The sequence below is a fragment of the Anser anser genome (assembly GCF_964211835.1).
Source record: "Anser anser genome assembly, chromosome: 2".
NCBI classification, from domain to species: domain Eukaryota; kingdom Metazoa; phylum Chordata; class Aves; order Anseriformes; family Anatidae; genus Anser; species Anser anser.
In genome coordinates this window covers 61,542,958-61,561,439 of record NC_139721.1, presented here as the reverse complement: position 1 = coordinate 61,561,439, position 18,482 = coordinate 61,542,958, and positions in this window count along the sequence as shown.

Sequence of the window (18,482 nt, the reverse complement as noted above, 5' to 3'; positions counted from 1 at the left end):
CAACAGCACAGGGGGTGCAGTACTGGTATCTCCAAAGTAATTCATTGTATGTGTCTAAAGGTCTATACAGCAGACATAACACAATGATGTCTGCAGTCAGAATAAAATAATTTAGTGAAAGCTTTTAGAAGTATGATTTACATACATGCAGAAAACTGCCCCAATTACCAACAGCCTATACCAGCCAAAACAAAACAAAACAAAACAAAAACAAAAACAAACCAAACCAAACCAAAACAAAAACAAAAACAAAAAAAAGAGAAAAAAGGGCTTTTCTCAATAAAAGTGTTGTATGTTTATAAGTTACAGTACGGCTAAATGCTGAAATCCCTAGAAAGGCTATGATCCACAGTCTTGTGGGGTTCTTTAAAGTTTTGATAAACTAATATCCTGCAGGCTTGGGCTCCTAAACAGCAGAGTGATTGCTGAGCTCCTTGAAAGCTCTGGGATTATTTTGGCCTTCTGAAATATACTTTGAGCCTCTTGTTCTTTAAACTGCAGGGGCTTTTTCCTACACTACAAATGTGCATAAGTAGTGACGGCAGCCAGAAGGATCTGCATGTGATCCAGTGCATAATCACTTCCACAAGCATCTGCTGCTAGTGCTTTCAAGGTACACATAATCCAAGCCGGAGACTATTGCAAATACCTCTCATTTTCCCTTGCCGGTTCCTTAACAGTTTGCTTGTAGCTAGTTAGAAACAGAATCGCCCCCACCCCACTTAAATTGGCCATAATCTCTCCAAGATTCAAGCTGCAGCAGGAAAAGACCAAACTGCATTGAGTTCAGGATGGGTTCATTCTCTTAAAGGTACGAGATGTAAAGTTGTGGGAAAGAACAATAGTCAATTTCTGTTTCTAAAGAAGAGGCAGTCTGGCTGAATGTAAGTAGCTGAAAAATGCACGCTTAGATGTTTCAACCAATATACCATGCACGTTCATAAATTAACATTCATCTGTATTTGCATAATTAAAAGACTATACATCTTTTCCATTCAAAAGAAAATAAAGGAGCAGGTGTTTCCTACTCCAAATTTCACATTTTCCAATTATTTATTTTCCATTTCTATGTAGGAAATTTGAGGCTGTATCCATATTCTTAGGAAACAGATTTTTTCCATTACGCTAAGAAAGTTAATAGCTGGAAAAATAGTTTCCTTCTTTTTTTTTTTTTTTAATCTAGTTCAAGTACCATTCTGACCTTGCAGATGATAGTTATCAGTGGCTAAATAATAATTACATGAAACAAGGACCTGATTAATAGACTGGATATATAGCAAGTAAGTAAAGATCTGTGTAATTACTCCAGTGTTCAAAATTTAGCTTTTAATGTGATCATGCCAGTAGTATCTGATTCTAGATTGCATACATACAAATAAATGCTTTGCCAACCCTAGGTACAGAGTTCAGATATGCTTTCAAATGGATTAAGGGTACAACTGGCCCTTGGAAAACTGTGTATCCAGACTGGAACACAGAGGAACAAAAAATAACCCTGACAAATTTACATCTACGATGCTTCCTCCGGTCAACATATTTTATTTATTTATTTATTTATTTTGGTGTAGTAAAGGCAGCACATATGCACATCAACACTCATGCATCTATTTGATGAACTGCAGTGTCATGTAACATGTTCAGTGAACATTGCACAAACACCCAGTATTTTTATTTTTCCTACTATTTTCTATGTAAATCAGGAAAATGTCAGAATAATCAGTAATATGAACGAACATCACACACTACTCAGAAATAATGAAAAAATAACGGAGCGCTTAATCAAATTCTGCATTTTTGCCCACTGATTTCATTACGATTTTTTTTTCATGATAAAAGAGTTAAATTTTTGGATCAAACTCATGTCTCCAGCTCTTAGAAGACATCAGATGAACGGTATTATGTTAGCCAAAGCAATATTGCTGAAGAGGCATTAGTTAATGCAATTCTACTGCATTATATACAGTATTTCCATTGTCATTTCAGTAGATACCTCTCTAAAACAAGAAGTAAGGCCAAGACTCGGCCAGCAAAGTGACAAGCACCACAGAAATGCCTGCAATGGGACTCTATATTAAATAGCAGGGAGAGACCTTCAGTCCCACCTCATTCTTTTTGAGTTTGTTTTCCCTTGTGTATGTACCTAGATGAACTCACATGTGGTATTAGGCATGTTTCAAGGGGATCACCCTTTACACCAGCATAATTCACTGTCATGTCAGTGTTTGATCTTGATTCATGTCAGCAGGACAGCAGAAGCCCCTTGCATTTTAAGTGGGCAGAGATAGGAGCAATATGAGCTACATATCCATTTAATATATGCAAGAATATGGAGGTTTCACTGCAGCCCAAGTGTTCCAGAGCTTTATTTCTTTCCCGAGCTGGAAAGGGTGACTGACACAAGGACCCCAGCAAAGCCCATCCCCGTCACTGCCACACACTGGCTCAGCAATGGCATCAGGCACATCGGCAATGGTGCTACAGCTCCGTTCACACCTCAGCCACCTCTTCTCAGCTCTAGGAAGGGGCAAGGAGCTCCAGAACACAGGCTCTTCTTTTCTTCTCTACCTGGAACGACGAGCAGGTAGACCAGGTCAACCCAACCTGTTGGTTCAAGGCGGTAACTCAGCCCCTTTCCTCCTCTTCAATCACTCTCACAGCTGCGTAGCATTGTCCAAACTGAGTACCCAGTCATTTTGTCACCCACTTGTGAACAGAAGGTGGTCCTTGGCATGGTGGTCTGCAAAGTGAGAGGGCAGCAGTGTCCTGGTACCTGGGACACGGGGCAGAGCTGTTTCTCTCAGGCTGACTCCACTCAAAGCTTTCTTGGGATAATTTCCTAAACAGAGTCACCTAAGAGCACTCATAAATCTTGAAAAAGCCTCACATGTAAAAGAAATAAAATGGAGAAGACAAAATCAAAGCATTTAAAGTGAGTCTTTGAGCAGAAACTGAGATTCAGGGCTGGAGGGTCCCAATAGTGCTGACAGTGAGCATTAACTCTCATAGTTCTTGAGGGCAAGTTCGCTAGGAAATAAAAGCCTCTTCTCTGCTGGGTCTTAACAGGCTGCTAAAGGGTGATCCTCTAGCTCAGTTCCCAGTCCTGTGATGTCTCCACCTGGAAAGCTTCTTTCATAACTTTCACAAATCGGCACCCTTGTAAGCCAGCGAAGGACTGGAGTCTCAGAGAAACACTGCATTCGTGCCAAGAAGGGCAGTGAAATAAAACAAAGCAAATGCAGAGCCACGGAAGTGCCTTGTGGATTGATTTCGCCCTGTTCCAACAGCTCCAGGATTTTGAAAGCCTCGCACAAACATTGCTGAGAAAACCCTGCTATCATAATGTAACCCACTGCAAAAAGATCGTAGGGGTGAATTTAACACCATCTGCTTTCCAACATGGGAGACATAAGGTTCGTCTGAATACTCTCTATGACATAAGGCAGCTTTTCTGGAAAGTGTGAAGGAAGTGAAAGAATCTGCTGGGCTCCCTCCTTTCACATTTCAGGCGGCAAAGCACGGTAGGGCTATGTCTAATTTGTAGTCCAGGAGTTCACAAAACTGTCAGCCAGGTCAGATGCCGTCTCTGGAAGCGTGAAGAATTACAGTGGAGGCACACACACCTGCTAGGGCATCTGGATAAAAGCCTGGTAGCTGGAGTGTGCAACTACGCAGCCATAAATATTTAAACGAGCTACTCTGAGGATACGTCCTCAGGCTGCAGTTCTGCCGGAGCGCAGAGCAGAGCTGGAGCAGTGATGAACCGATAGGTGTGGGTTTTTAAAGGTTGTTTGTATGCATCTCTGTGGACAGTTCTGGGACTATGAAGTGCTATTACATGAAGATAATGGTGTCTTTTTATTAGAAGAAAGCTGTACCAAACAAATAGAGCCTCTCTCTTGCCTAAGGACAGGGAAGATTTTTATGAGAAGAGGCTGAGTACCAGGCTTCTTTAGCCTTAAGAGGCTTCTGTCTACAACTGAGGGGAGCACGTAAAGAGATGGAGCCAAACTCTTCTCAGAAGCACGTGGTGGCAGGACAAGAGGTAACTGCACAATGAGGAAAATGGGAAATTCCAGCTCAATATTAAGAACAAGTGTTCTACTGTGAAGAAGGTCCTAAAGATGTTGTGAACTCTGTCTTTGGAGGTATTCAAACTTGCCAGGACAAGACCCAAAGAAATCTGGTCTAACAGCCTGCTTTGAGCCAGAGGTAGGACTAGGTGACCTCCACGTCTCAGTACCTGCACGCATCCTTTTCTAAAATGTCAGCCACACACGTTAAAAATCGGAGAAACATAATGGTCTTTCGTAACTGCTATTACTCAAAATACCCAGATGTTTCTTGCAACTGTGGATATTTTTTATGCAAGGGGGGCAAAAGCACATATTTGGTCTCTGCCTAGCAAGTTCTCCGTCTGAACTTCTAAGACAATATGGCCACATTTTAAACATGTTTTTGCTTCTTTTGGGCTAAATGGATAAGAGCCCCAGTGCTAGGTGCTGTGCAGGACCGGCACAATGTCTGCAATGCACAATGCCTGAATTTGCAGTTGCGTTTGGACCCTTCTACACTGCTCTATAAAAGACCTTCACGGACAAAAGTGGATATTGATATCATCTATATCCGCTGCAAGACCTCAGTGTGGAAAAAAATCAGAATCAAGCCCAACAGTTTGGTGTCCTTTGGTGTGACTTAGATACATCCTCCCTAACAGAACCTCGGTGCTGAGAAAAGCCCACTGCTCCTTGTCTATCTTAGATGAAATTGGAAGATATAGGATGAAAAGAGACCAGTCAAACGCTGGAGGTACAAAGATTTTAAAAGGTAGCTGTCAGGTAGCTAGCAGAGAATTATGAAATAAATTCTGTAGAAATAACATAATAAATGTTTTTTAGTTGTGCAGATGAATAAGACGTAGCAGGATTCTAAATTATGTGTCACTCTTGTTAGAAGCTTCAATATTTTCTCCCCAGAGAAGCAGTATATGTGGCAGATATAAAAGTGTTGGCTTTTTTTGTTTGTTCGTTTGCTTGTTTTTCAAAGTGTTACACCAAGTTTCTGCTTTCAGCCACATGTCAGAGCTGGGAAGAGATGGGCATGTATCCATCTTGCCTTCAGGCCAAGCCATTTAACCAGAACTGGGAATACGGGCAAACTTTCTCAACCTCCTTCTCCCCAGTGTAATTGTGTAAAACCACACTCTGCAGCTCTCTCTGTGAAAATGACCAGTGAAAATATCATGCTGCATGTGTCCATTTATCAAGTGGAAAATTATTTTTAATGTACTCTTGAGGAAAGGTAACAGGTAGGTACCAAGTGTTCTCACGGTCGTTATGCAGGGGCATAAGTCAATCTATAAATCAATAGCTGGCCCAATGCCATTCGTTTCTGAATGGAAACCTACTATTTTTGCAGAGTTACGCTCATAGGAGCTGAACATCAACGCTAAGCAGTGTGTAGCTATTAGGAAGAAAACAGGCATGACAACACGAATCACGGAGCCCCTGATGAACGTCTCCGCACATGGCTGCTTCTTCTAATCAGCAGCCGAATTTAATGAGACACCTGCAGATTACAGACACTCTTGCTCCAACATAAATTGCCCTGAGAGCACAAAGTCCTCTTTTACAAATATTCTTCAGTAAGCCGTAAGTCACAAAGAGTTCATTGTCACTAATCACTTACTCCTCATTAATTTATAATTGTATGAAACCATATTCCCCCATACGTGACCTACAACAGATCTGAAGATTAAGTCAGAGGCTGTTAAGACCTCCTAATTAGCGCAGTTTTCAACCCTTCAGTTTTCACTAACAAACCAGGGCTGGATACCCAGAAGCTGACTCCTTGCAATGCTGCAGATAGAGTAATTCTTTGTCAGCCTGGCCCGTACCGGGTGGGTGAGGGCAGGGAGTGAGTGCATCCTGCAGGTCTGCAGGCGGCTCAGGCTGGCAGGGATTCCTCCTCGGCTCAGTGCCGCGGTGCTCCTGGCCTGCCTTCTACTCCCACATCAGCCAGGGGCAGCTCCTACCTTCAGAAAACTGAGAGGCAGCCCCTCTGAATCCCAGAAATCATAAACGTTGTGCACGCCTTGTCCTATGGTTGCCTTACTACAAGTGCAGAAAGGAGGCAATAGAAGCTTTACTTTCCATTTTATGTTCTTTGCCGCATAGCAGAAGAAGCAAAAAGAAATCCGCTAAAGATAGAGAAAAGAAAATTAAAGAAAATTAAAAATTAAAGAAAATTAAAAGAAAACTAAAGAAAATGACAAAAACCGGCTCATCTGAATTAGTGAGCTCAAAGAGAAAGAAAAAGCATGTTGCAGAGAATTAGGATATTTTCATCTATCGAGCAAGCAGTTGGAAATCACTGGCACAAATTGCTGCACCTGTGGTGCGCCCTGGGCTTTGTTATCTTTGACCAGAACATGGCAATGCCGCAGCCAAAATCCTATCAGACTTCTCTGCGTGCTCTGTTCAGTTGGTGTCTCAGGGTTCCAAGGAAATTGGCTGAGCTGTTTTGTTACCATTGACAAGAGCATTTTGACTTTTGAACATCTGTGATGAATATTTTAAGGATCTTTGGTTTAATTTTTTGGTAACCTGTAAATGTCTGATAGTTACCATAAGACTTTCCTTAGAAGAGTCCTCAGAAATTGTTGTCATGTTGTAAAGTGTGAACGGTACTAGCACAAGCCTGCTGCTTGTAGGGGGGAAAAGAAGAGCAGTAGATTTGTGGCAATAGTTAGTAGAAGAGCGTTAAATTGCAGCATTAAAAAAAAAAAAGTAATGGAGACTTCATCCTGCTCCTCTTTTGTTGTTAAATATAATCTGCTTGTCAGTGTCTGCCTCTCCGACATTTCATATCCTCTTCCCTCCATGGACAATAGCTGCATTTCACACTGTGCCAGCTGCTGTAAACAGACCCATCGCCAGTGAAGTTAATGGGGTTGTGGTTTATTATGGTGTCTGAGAATCTGGCAGAGAACATTTTAAGCTGTGGCTTCTCCTGATTTATGAAATGGGACATGTCAGGGAGCCCCCCCTGCATCAGACAAACTAGCTGTCCAACAGCCCTTGCTATCAGGAAAGCTACAAATGCTCTCACAAAAGCAGTCCTGGTGGAGCCGCAAGTATTTTTTTCTTACCAAAAAAAAAAAAGGCAACAAATTTTTATTCCTCTAGCATTATTCAAGAGATTCTGATCATCAGAATAAAAAACTGTCAGAATAAGTTTGTTTGGAAAACCATTTTTTAAATAAATTCAACGGAACTTTCTCAGCTAACTGTAGTGTAAGGGAATCATTTTAATGGGATATTCATTAGAAGGAACTTCTTTTCTAAACAGTACAAACCATTGGGAGGGGAGAATTAGCATTCAGATCCCCACTGGCTGCAGTCTGTCATTGCTCTGATGACAGACCAACATCTCGCTGAGGGCTGCAAGTGGACTTACACAGTCAAGTTGTGTTTGCACATATGCATCGTTATCTGCTCTCTTGTACTTATTACCTGTTGCCTCAGGGCAGACAAGAATGGAGACAATACTTTATCTTTCCTTCCTGTAGAGAAGGAAATTTATTTTGAATAATGAGAAACAAGCAGGTGACATCCAACACCAAACTTCTTGAGGGTCTGCCTTTCTTAACAAACAGTACCAAAGTAGCCTACAAAAATACTGGCTTTAATCAAGCCTCAGTGATGCAAACCTCAGTACTATGGCTAGGGGGTGTCTCTACGTGCTCATTTCTGGCTAAGCAATGGGCAGTCTCTGTACCTCCTGCACCCCAGGGCCAGCCCAGGGGGTTCCCACTGCCATCGCAACTGAGTCGTGGCTGTGCAAGGAGTTAGTTGTATTATGGGCTGGGATATCCTGATACAAAAGTTGACAGGCTGATGCTCCAGCTAGGTACGTATGTGCTTCTCCAGGCACCGAAGGAAATTCTAAGCCTCATCTGAACTGACTTGTTGAAGGACACAAAATGCTTGGAGGAAAGTTAAGAATGAAACCCCGATCAGTGGGGTTGTAGACCATCACTTTTAGCCCAAAGGCTCCAATTCTTGTCCATGCCTTGCATTCCCACCCTGGGTGACATCCTGCCTGCCCAGCCTGAAGTTCCAGCTGGTGTTGAGTTTGGTGGCTGTAAAGCATCAACCATCTCCATGGTTGATGCACTGGGATAAAATCAGGCGATGAGATGTCATGGTCTGCAGCACTGGGAGAAAATGGGATGTATGTGAAGGAAACGGTGCCCGACACCTCTCTCCTTCAGAGCCTTTGGGGGGAGAAGAGGAGCTGCAGCCGTGCCTCTGCTACAGCTGCAGGAACTCGAATTAGATTAAAAAGGTTAGCTCAGACATTGAAATCAGCCTCCCTGTGACCAAAGTCAAGTTTGGTGCAAGTTCACTTACTTCCCTTTTCAGGCTATAAAGGTGAGGTGGCATTTGGCAGTGTTTCAGGAGAAAGTAGGTGGTGAAATGTGTTGACACATGCCTACAGTGAGTACGGGTGAGGAATTAGGTGAATAAACATCAATTACGCGCCCAGGGAGCAGAGACCCTTTTTACCATTGGTGGAAATCACAGCAGGGAAGGCTCAAATTGATTCCATCAGGAAACACAGAATACCTGAGGGGCACAAGAAAAAAAATGAAATTTAGCAGGAAATCTGTTCATGCTGAAGCCACAGACTGAGCTGGGGAGCCGAATCACTCACTGGCATGGAGCAGAGCCAGGGAAAACAGCCAGCAATCTACCAGACGTTATGGAAGGTTAGAATTGCTCTGAAGAAGTGCACTGCTTCTTAGGACTGGCTTAAAGGGCTCTTTAAGTGTTATTTCTTTTGTAACGTTTCCATAGCTGGCTGCTTGGGGATTTTCTAGTGACTTTGTAAAGACTGAGACATACCAATCAAACAAAGCAAAACCTTTCGGGGGGAAAAAAAAAGGCAAAATAAAAACAAAAACAGCACCTGTATTTGCTTTGAGAAATATCCACAGAAACAGAAAAAGAGAACTGAACTAGTGTACATTTCTGGCCAAATTACCTATAAGGCTTAATGTCTAGGATCTGCTGTTTTGTGTCTGCTCAGCAAAAAGGATTGTTCTGCAGATGCCAACATTTTCATACCTAGGAGTAGTACTAGAGAGTACATTAGAGTACATACCTAATGTGTGACCTGCCTCAATGTGTGTGTCCCCTCAGTTCCCAGACCCTTTTGCAAAACCGGTGTTGCAGAAGCCCCAGCTCAAGCAATGACTTTCGGAGAACAGATTCAGTATTTGGGCAGCAAGAGGGGACTTTGAGGTGCAGAATCCCCAATAATATTCAAGCTTGCTCTGCTGCTGTGAAAGATGCTCACTGTGCTGCATAAAACAAACTCCCAACTCTAGTGCCGCTCTTTATACTATTTAGAAATATGGGTATGCCCTCCATTAACAGAGATGTGAATGCTTTTGAAGTAATTTTTAATAAAATCTTCATGGATTTCAGTATTGAAAAAAAAAGCATAACTAATTCGTTTAAACATTTTATTTGAATTGGCATTAACAATGATTCTGGCATTTGTTGTATCATTTGGCTTCTTCTTTATATAAAAGCTTCCTGTTTCATTTTGCATATAATTTTATTTCAATTACTGTAATGTCGGTTGCAACTAAACACTCACATTAAAAAATCAGTTAGCCTTGAATAAGTCCTTATAAAAAACCCTCAGCATCCTGCGCTGTTCATTCTTGATAATTGATGCATTAATGCACACCTGATTTAAAATGCATGGCACAGACACAAATTACAGCAAACCAAACTGCAGTCAACATTTCCACGGCTCCGTGCTGTGTGGTGTGGTGCTCACCAGCTGTAACCCAGGGGCTGGTATGCTATGTGGAAGTCCTCATTTAATTTATTCCGAATGAATAGGCTTCCCTGGGAGCCGGGCAGGAAGCTTGGTGTGTTCACTGGCAGCAAATGTCACTGCAAGGCTGTATGAACTCAAAAAGACCCAGACTCTGAGGTCCAGTGTGTGAGTGACCTGATTCCCAAATAGCCCCTCGCAACAATTACATCCTCCCCTCCAAAACCTCATCAGGCCATTACGCGTGGAAAATGAAAAATATGCTTTGTTCTGTATTTGACATGAAAATGATTAACCTTCTTCATATTCCTTTAAGTTAAAGCATGGATGTGGAACCAGAGAGACTAAGATTTTAATCTTTTTACTGAAGTAAAATAATTAAAAGACTTTCACAAACTCGTTTATTTCCACATTAAATATTCTGTTTCAGGCATGCTTGAAAAGTGTTTCAGAAGTTGGCAATTTAAAGCAGGAGGCTGCATACTGATAACGGGGGAAATATCTCACTGTGACTTTAGATCACAGAACACGCGAAGCAAAGGAACGGGAAGCAAAGGCACCAATTTGTCTTTCTAGTTTTGAAGCAACTACCCCTGGTTAGAGTGCTAGTCTGAAATCAAAGCACGTGCTTGCTTGTTCTACAAGAGAAACGTTATAAAAAGGGATTGAAAGAGTTGTAGCTTCTTGAATATCTCACCAACAATAATCTGGTGTGAGAGAAAAGCTACCGAGGCCTTCCCCTAATTGCCATTCATTACATAGCGCCGAGAGCTGTGACACTGGGTATTTTAAAAACCGTGTGACTACGAGTGCCGTGCTTGCTGTCGGCATTTTTGTGGTTGCCTTGTGACAGAGCGGAGCTGCCAGCCTTTGCAGAGCTCGCCTGGGCAGCACCTGCCTGCTGGCCTCACTGCGCTCACAGTGAGGCCTGGCAATGCTTTCTGCTCTTAGACCTGACCTACTGACAGCTCAGTTTTAGCGAGTGCTAAAAGGTTTTAGCACAAGTCAATGCTTAGATGGAAAACGTGTTTGGGGAGAACCGGCGGTGACTTATGGGTTAGTCAATGTCACCAAGGGACGCTCTGGGCTGCAGGGTAGGGCCTGCCCGGCGGTGGGCAGCCCTCCTCAGTGGGGCTCCTCTCGGCTTCCCTCTGCTGTGAGAAATTTTCACCTACGGATGTCTCCTGGGACACGTGGGCCCATGATTTTCTTGGCAGCTTTTCAAAACTGGGCTCTTCCAAGATTATTTCCACCCTCGCTCAATATTTGGACGTTTGGCAGACTTGGACAAAAAGATCTGCAAGAGAATTTAGGGTTCAGACAGTCACATTCACGTTATCAGTACTTTAATTTGCCCTGCACTCAGACATAAACCCAGAAGGAGCCATTAAATACTGCAATCTTTTGCAGATCACAGGCCACTGACATTGATACAGTTGCCCTTTGTTGAGGCCCCAGAAATGTTTGTTTGATTACTCATTTCATCCATGTGAGATTTGATTGTTGATTTGAAGACATCCAGACATGGCAAGTCCTCTGCTTCTCTTCATAGCGTGTTCCAATGGCTAATCACTCTCATTTGTTTCTCAATTAAATCTGTCTGATACTGGCTTCCAGCCATCTATTCTTAATATCTATTCTTCATGAAGTAAGACAGCTTTGAGGAAGTCAGGGTCAGGCATTGGCAAACGATGTCCACTCAAGCAAATGCTCTGCAAGAATGTATGTCAGCATTTTTAATGATAAGCTCTTTATGTAGTTGTTTAAATGACCCCAAACTTAAAAGAAAAAAAAAACAGTAAATTTAAGTTGCGGCATTTCAAAAGGCACTGAGTGCTATATGAACATATGGTTTTATTTTAATATTTCTCTAGGCAGGCATTATCACAAATTGGCAAAATACAAAAAAAAATATGTATTTGTCCCTCTGCTTTGTATAATGAACATCTGCATTCTTTTCTCTTTATGAAGTTAGAGAAATTCGCTGTCTGAGGGGTAGGTCAGAACAGCAAGGGAAACTCAAAAGACATTATCAGCTGACCATCTGACTGACTAAAGAGAACGAAATGAAACTCAAAACTTCACCTGTCTCTAACAAAATTCACAGGGAAAATACCTCAAAGACCTAGCTGCGGTATTCAATAGCTCTGTTTTCTTCTCTGTGTCTGTTTCTTCTTGCCAACTCTACCTTAAAATCAAGATGGACAGAAAAATTGAGACCTCAGATTCTACTTTAGTACTAAAAAGTACTAAAAGTACTAAAGTACTAAGTTCCTAAAGTACTACTTTAGGAAGTTACTGTTAACTTTCTGATATAAGTGTCAGAGTAGACCCCTATAAAACATGCCAATGAAGATGTATTTTAGTAACTGAGACATTGATCTGACTTCTTTTTGCTGCTCTCCACCATGCAAGAGCCCCGCTGCATGTAACCGGTCGTCCCGAATGGGTCGATTCCACAATTGCCATTAGTATGGTTATCTGACTGTGCCCTTTCACACAACTGAATGAAATCAGAGACAATCCACATACATTAGTGCTGTACCTTTTCTGCAGGGTGTTCTGGCATCCCATTAAGTGCTATTTCTAGAGACTGCCTGCAGCAGATTTAAATTCTGCTTGGGTTGAATAAAGGGAAGATAATGTTACTTCAATCTCTTCAAGTCATCTGGGTTTTGTTTTGATCATATTTCAGGAATATTCACATGCTTCCCGTACAGGCTATATGAATATTTTTGTAACATAAATTTCTCCTTTCTAAGGTCATTTATTTTGGTTTCAATGCAGCCATGCTGATAAATGGGAGATGAAGGGGCATGAGAACTTATTTCCCCATTTAATCACAAACTCCAAGCCATAAAATGTACTCCCCAAGTACTAAGAATAGTTTTGGGCCAAATCTTACATATGGAAATTCCCATGACTTTTAATTAGCAGAGTCAAGAACTGTAGGGTTGGTCTCCCAGGCCACCTCTGTACCCCTTTATTAGGTTATTCCTGAGGCCAGAGCATTCCTGTATCCATATCACAGCTCTTCAGGGCACTCTGGCCGACCCCGAGCATGGGGTCTGCCCCCAGACCCTTGCAGCTCTCTCTCAGCTTGTTTGTATTACACACAGCCAGGGCTTTAACTATTTGGCCCCCCATTAATTGCTCTGCTTGGTTTACATTACTACTTACCACTGCCACTTAGCACAAAAAGAGAAGGGGGAGAAAACGAGTCCTGAGTGGTCTGGACTAGCCACCAGCCCTGCATATATGTTACTCCCTGGCAAAGCCCCAAATCCAATGGTCTTGTCTAGGTTAGGATGTGCTTTTCTTCCCTCATTCCCACACATTGCTCAGACCTGCTGGTACCCACGTTTCCTCCATCTCCCCCTCATGGGGTGCTACAGGATCACTTTCCCAAATGTCCATGTACACAGCTGGAGGAATCCACTTCTCAGCAGTGACCACTGAAATTTGGGCATAAAAGGATGCAGGAGCCAGAAGAAAGATGGTTGTGCAGCCAGAGGAACTGCATCACCCATCCGAAATCAGCAGCACTTTCACCTTTCACCCTGGAAAAGCCACTGCTCTAGAGGACAAGTCCCAGGGTCCCTCTTTCAAAGACCCTTCAAAGCAAATCCTGCAAGGACAGAGAATTGGTGAACACCTGGATCCTCCATGGGTCATTGCTTGGGCTGACGCATGTGTGGAAGCCAAGGCGGGGTGTGAAAACGCTGACTAGCGACAGAGATTTCTGGCAGTGGAACTAAGAAAACGTGTCAGACCGGGGTGGGAGCGAGGGAGGGAGCGAGCCCGGTGGGAGAGGCTGGTGCAGGCTGGTGTCCCTGGGCATGTCAGGCTGCTCGGGAAGGCGTTTCTGGCACGTACTTACGGGCAGAGCTAGCTGGTGCCTGGCCCAGGAGGGGCACAGCAGGGAGGAGTTATAAGGAGAAAGTGAAGGAAATCTAACATTTATGACTGTGAGTGAAATACCTTGATCTCACAAGATCAAAATGGGGAAAAGAAAGGTTACCTCAATTCTTGTCAGATTCTCTTTCAGAGGACACCTGGCTCTGCCACGGCGAATGCATTCAGTCACATCTCTCCTATTAAGCAGCAGAACGAACGACCTAAGCTGTACAAAAATCACTGCTGGCCCAAACTTGACACACCAGGAATGAAAGCCAGCCTCATTAACTACTTTATGTAGCACGTTCCCAAAAGTGCATTATTCACACTGGAGTCCTAAACACGTTGTAGTTTCTGAGGCAGAGGTGGGGAGGCCTTCCCTGGACGGCAGGCACAGAGCTATGTGTTTGGCCTGAGCGTGCACAAACTTGTGGGAGAGGAGGGGCGGATATAACACAGAACTCAATATGATTGATTAACTGGCTTTAATAGAAGCGCCGTCACAATCATAAAGGGAGACATGATTTCATGTACAAAGAACTCAGTGGAAACCAGGTGACCCAGATGCAGTTATAAATCTTGATGCTTACCCTCTCTCTGCTCTTATCAGAAGCCGAGGCCTCCAACCTTGCGTCCCTCCTGCCTGCCTGAGCGCAAGCAAAGCAGAGCTGCGAGCAGCACACCCGCGATGCCATGTTGCCTTCAGCTTTTTACAGACCTTCTGAGCTTATGTGACTGCTATTGCCAAAACTGGCAATAAAACATATTGTATCTAGAAGGAATAGAGAGTTACTGCATAAATATCTTACCCTATGTTCACAAAAATGAAGCAAAAAAATAGTTGGTGCTAAATCTTTTTGGGTAATGAATCATATTAAAAGACTGCTGCATTATTATTCTGCAGCCCTCTCGCTGATCATGCAGCAAGAGGCATTTACAGCCGACGTGAAGGAGCTAAACTTGCGTCAAATATCCCTCGGGTACTGTGTGAAACTGCACAATAAGTGAGCATTGCAGTAACTTAAACAGATCCCGGCTCTTCAGAGATGTGAAAATAAAAATGTTGTGCTGATAAAACGTAGCCCTGACAGGTCTATAGGCTCTTCACAAAGTCTGATAGCTTTCTTCTAAGAGTAGCCGTCTTAAAAATTAGTGATGCATTTTTCCAGCGTTATCCCATTACTGATGCACAGCTAAGTAAGCTTGGATGAGGTGCTAGCTGGGCACGCTGACGGGCACGTCCCCGATGTGCTGCAGGGTGGGCTCAGTTCTGCAAAAAGCTTTCCTTCTGCATTTTCATTTTTCTGCTCAATCTACAGAGACCTTTTGTGAGATCTTCCAGCTCGTGTTCTCCCATTCGGTTGCCAACACGACTGCTTTAAATCTTGATCTTGGGTCAAAAATTGCATATGATGCTACAAAAATAGATCTTTTTCGATGAAGTTTGAAAAAAAAAACAAATACATTAAGCTACAAGGCAGAAAGCACCTTTTAAACTTTCCAATTTAGACAGCAAGTGTAATATTTGAAAAAAACTGATCAGATGACAACTTTTCTTTATAAAGACGCAAATGTATACACCAGTCAGTGTTGAAACTCCCAGCGTAATTGTCATGATAAAATAAACACCCACTGCGTTAATGTCACCGACTCACAATGCAGAAAGTAAGTAGCTTTTAATTTAGATTCATTTAAAATTAATTAATCTCTGTAGTCACACGTCAAAGATGTAAGCCAACTTCCTAAAGGACTGTCCCTGTGATTTAAGACAACTTCTTGCCCACTCCCACACCCCTCCAGCCCAGAAAGAGCCTGGGAAAGGAGGTGAGAACCGCGCTCTGACCTGGGGGTCGGCAGATTTGGCTCTGCCGGAGGAGTGCAGGACGTGAGGGACTGCAGTCCTGCGGCCCTCGCCCAGCTGCGGCCTCACATTTCACCAGAGCCAGGCGTTTCAGTAGCCAGTGGACGTAGGCGCACCCAGTATTCCCAGTAAGGCCGAAATCCTGAAACCGAGGGCTTTTTTTCTCCTTTACATCTGAATGGTGCTTTACACTGCTTGGGTTTACGCTACTAACATCAGTCGATCCCTCTCTAAATGAGAATTAATGAAGATGTATGTTTATACCAAGCTGGGCTGGCCTGGTGCCCAGGGCTCGGGAGCCATGCGCTTTCCATTACTGGAATGCACTCGCTTCCACCGATGTCCAGAATCCTGATTCTATTGTTATTCTTTCCAAATTAGATAAGCTGCAGAGGCAGAATGGCCAATTAGTACTAGAAGCCTGGAAAATAATAACCCAAGTTCGGTCCAGAGGACCAAGTGCCCGCTTTCTCTGGGTGGCATTTTAGCGAGGACGTTCCTAAAGGAGCTGTGAGACTTGATATAAGCTGAAATGCCTTTGTCAGCCTTCAGAGAGTCTGATCTCCCGGGAAATAAAACTTAATGCAACAGAGTCTTACTTGAGTCTTTCTTTCAATATAAAGAGCACTACATAAGGTATCTGGTTAACAAGTGTTTGAATTTACACAAATTTTAGTTCTTTACAATACCAGTCATATCTGCGACAAGATGCACCAAAAGCTCTGGGAGAATATCTGTTTTACAGAGGGTCTGTTCTTTTTTCTTTTCTTTTCTTTTCTTTTCTTTTCTTTTCTTTTCTTTTCTTTTCTTTTCTTTTCTTTTCTTTTCTTTTCTTTTCTTTTCTTTTCTTTTCTTTTCTTTTCTTTTCTTTTCTTTTCTTTTCTTTTCTTTTCTTTTCTTTTCTTTTCTTTTCTTTTCTTTTCTTTTCTTTTCTTTTCTTTTCTTTTCTTTTCTTTTCTTTTCTTTTCTTTTCTTTTCTTTTCTTTTCTTTTCTTTTCTTTTCTTTTCTTTTCTTTTCTTTTCTTTTCTTTTCTTTTCTTTTCTTTTCTTTTCTTTTCTTTTCTTTTCTTTTCTTTTCTTTTCTCTTTTCTTTTCTTTTCTTTTCTTTTCTTTTCTTTTCTTTTCTTTTCTTTTCTTTTCTTTTCTTTTCTTTTCTTTTCTTTTCTTTTCTTTTCTTTTCTTTTCTTTTCTTTTCCTTTCTTTTCTTTTCCTTTCTTTTCTTTTCTTTTCCTTTCTTTTCTTTTTTTCTTTTCTTTTCTTTTCTTTTCTTTTCTTTTCTTTTCTTTTCTTTTCTTTTCTTTTCTTTTCTTTTCTTTTCTTTTCTTTTCTTTTCTTTTCTTTTCTTTTCTTTTCTTTTCTTTTCTTTTCTTTTCTTTTCTTTTCTTTTCTTTTCTTTTCTTTTCTTTTCTTTTCTTTTCTTTTCTTTTCTTTTCTTTCTTTTCCTTTTCTTTTCTTTTCACATATATATTATTTTCAATTTTATGAATGGCGGAGAAAAATAAATTCATTTTCTGATTTTTTTTTTCTCTTGAAGATAAGAAGCACACAGTATCACTTTCAGCAAAATCATACACTGATATGCAGCTAAAGCCAGCTAAGCGCTGGCAGCCAGTTCCCATCTGATGGAAATGGAGCTTTGTGTCGTGGATCCTGATGGCAAAACGAAGATTATCCCTCCTGCATCAGCCCAAGGGACCCAACAACAGGGAAGGACCAAGTGCTGCTGGCCAGTGTGAACTCTGCACTAAGGAATGTTTTTTTCTTACCAGCATGTTTTTGAACATCACTAGTGAAGTATAGCTGTATGTATGTGTGTGTATTCACACACGTGCTCTGACACACACACATCCACACACACAGTATATAATTTGTGTGTACACACATGTTGGGCTGCGCTCACACTGCAACAAAACTCCTAGAAGGGATTATCTGACAAGGAGATCCACCCGGCAAGATCAGACATATCAGCTGCTAACACGTTTGATTTCTCTCACAGGTGCAAGCTTAGATCTTTTTTACGTAGAGTCTAAAAAGAAATTTCTTGTCGCTGTTTTGAATAACAATACAATCGTTGCAAGAAGCTATGTGTGTTCCTGACAGAATTGCAAGCTCTTTGGGAACAATTTTCACATATTTTCTAGCAAAGTAAGACTGCTTTGTCCCAGAATCTAATGCTACCCTGGGGGGATTAAGCTGTTCAGAGTTTGCATCCAGTTCTGCACAGATCCCAGGGAAAACATATTTGCTCATCCTGGCTGCAAATTTTTAGGTGAGAGGTTGAGCCACTGCTCTGCGTTGCCTGTGGGCTATCAAAACTATAGTTCTGCACGAAGGCAGAACAATGTATCTTGATCACAGCTGCAACACATCATTTTCCGCAACGAGTAGGAGTGACGCCACGAAATTCTTCATGGTTCTCTACGAAGCTAGGACAAGCGTGTTGATGCAGGTCAGCACGCAGCCCAAAGCCCTTAAAGTGCTCTGCGCAGTAAAGTACTTTGTGGTACAGTGCCGTGGCACTTGCAGAGGCTTTAACCTGACTGTCACTGAAACAACTATTAACCACAAGCTGGTACAAAACCTGCACCAAAGGAACCGAAGAGCAGCTGTTACAACCACTTGTAAAATAACTCGTAACCTTCTAAGTCTAGGTTTGACATGGAGCTTGAGCACATGCCAATTTAAAGAATGCAAGAAGTCCCTTCGGCTTACATCTGCGAAGACTATGGAGGAAAAGAATGACTCCAACATATGAAAATATCCAAGATAAACAAGATCACTCTGTGGAAGTTTATGTCTACTAAATAATGTAAATTCATTACAAATACCTCAACTGTAGTTTTCTGAATCCTCTAGTATTGTGGCCAGAGAT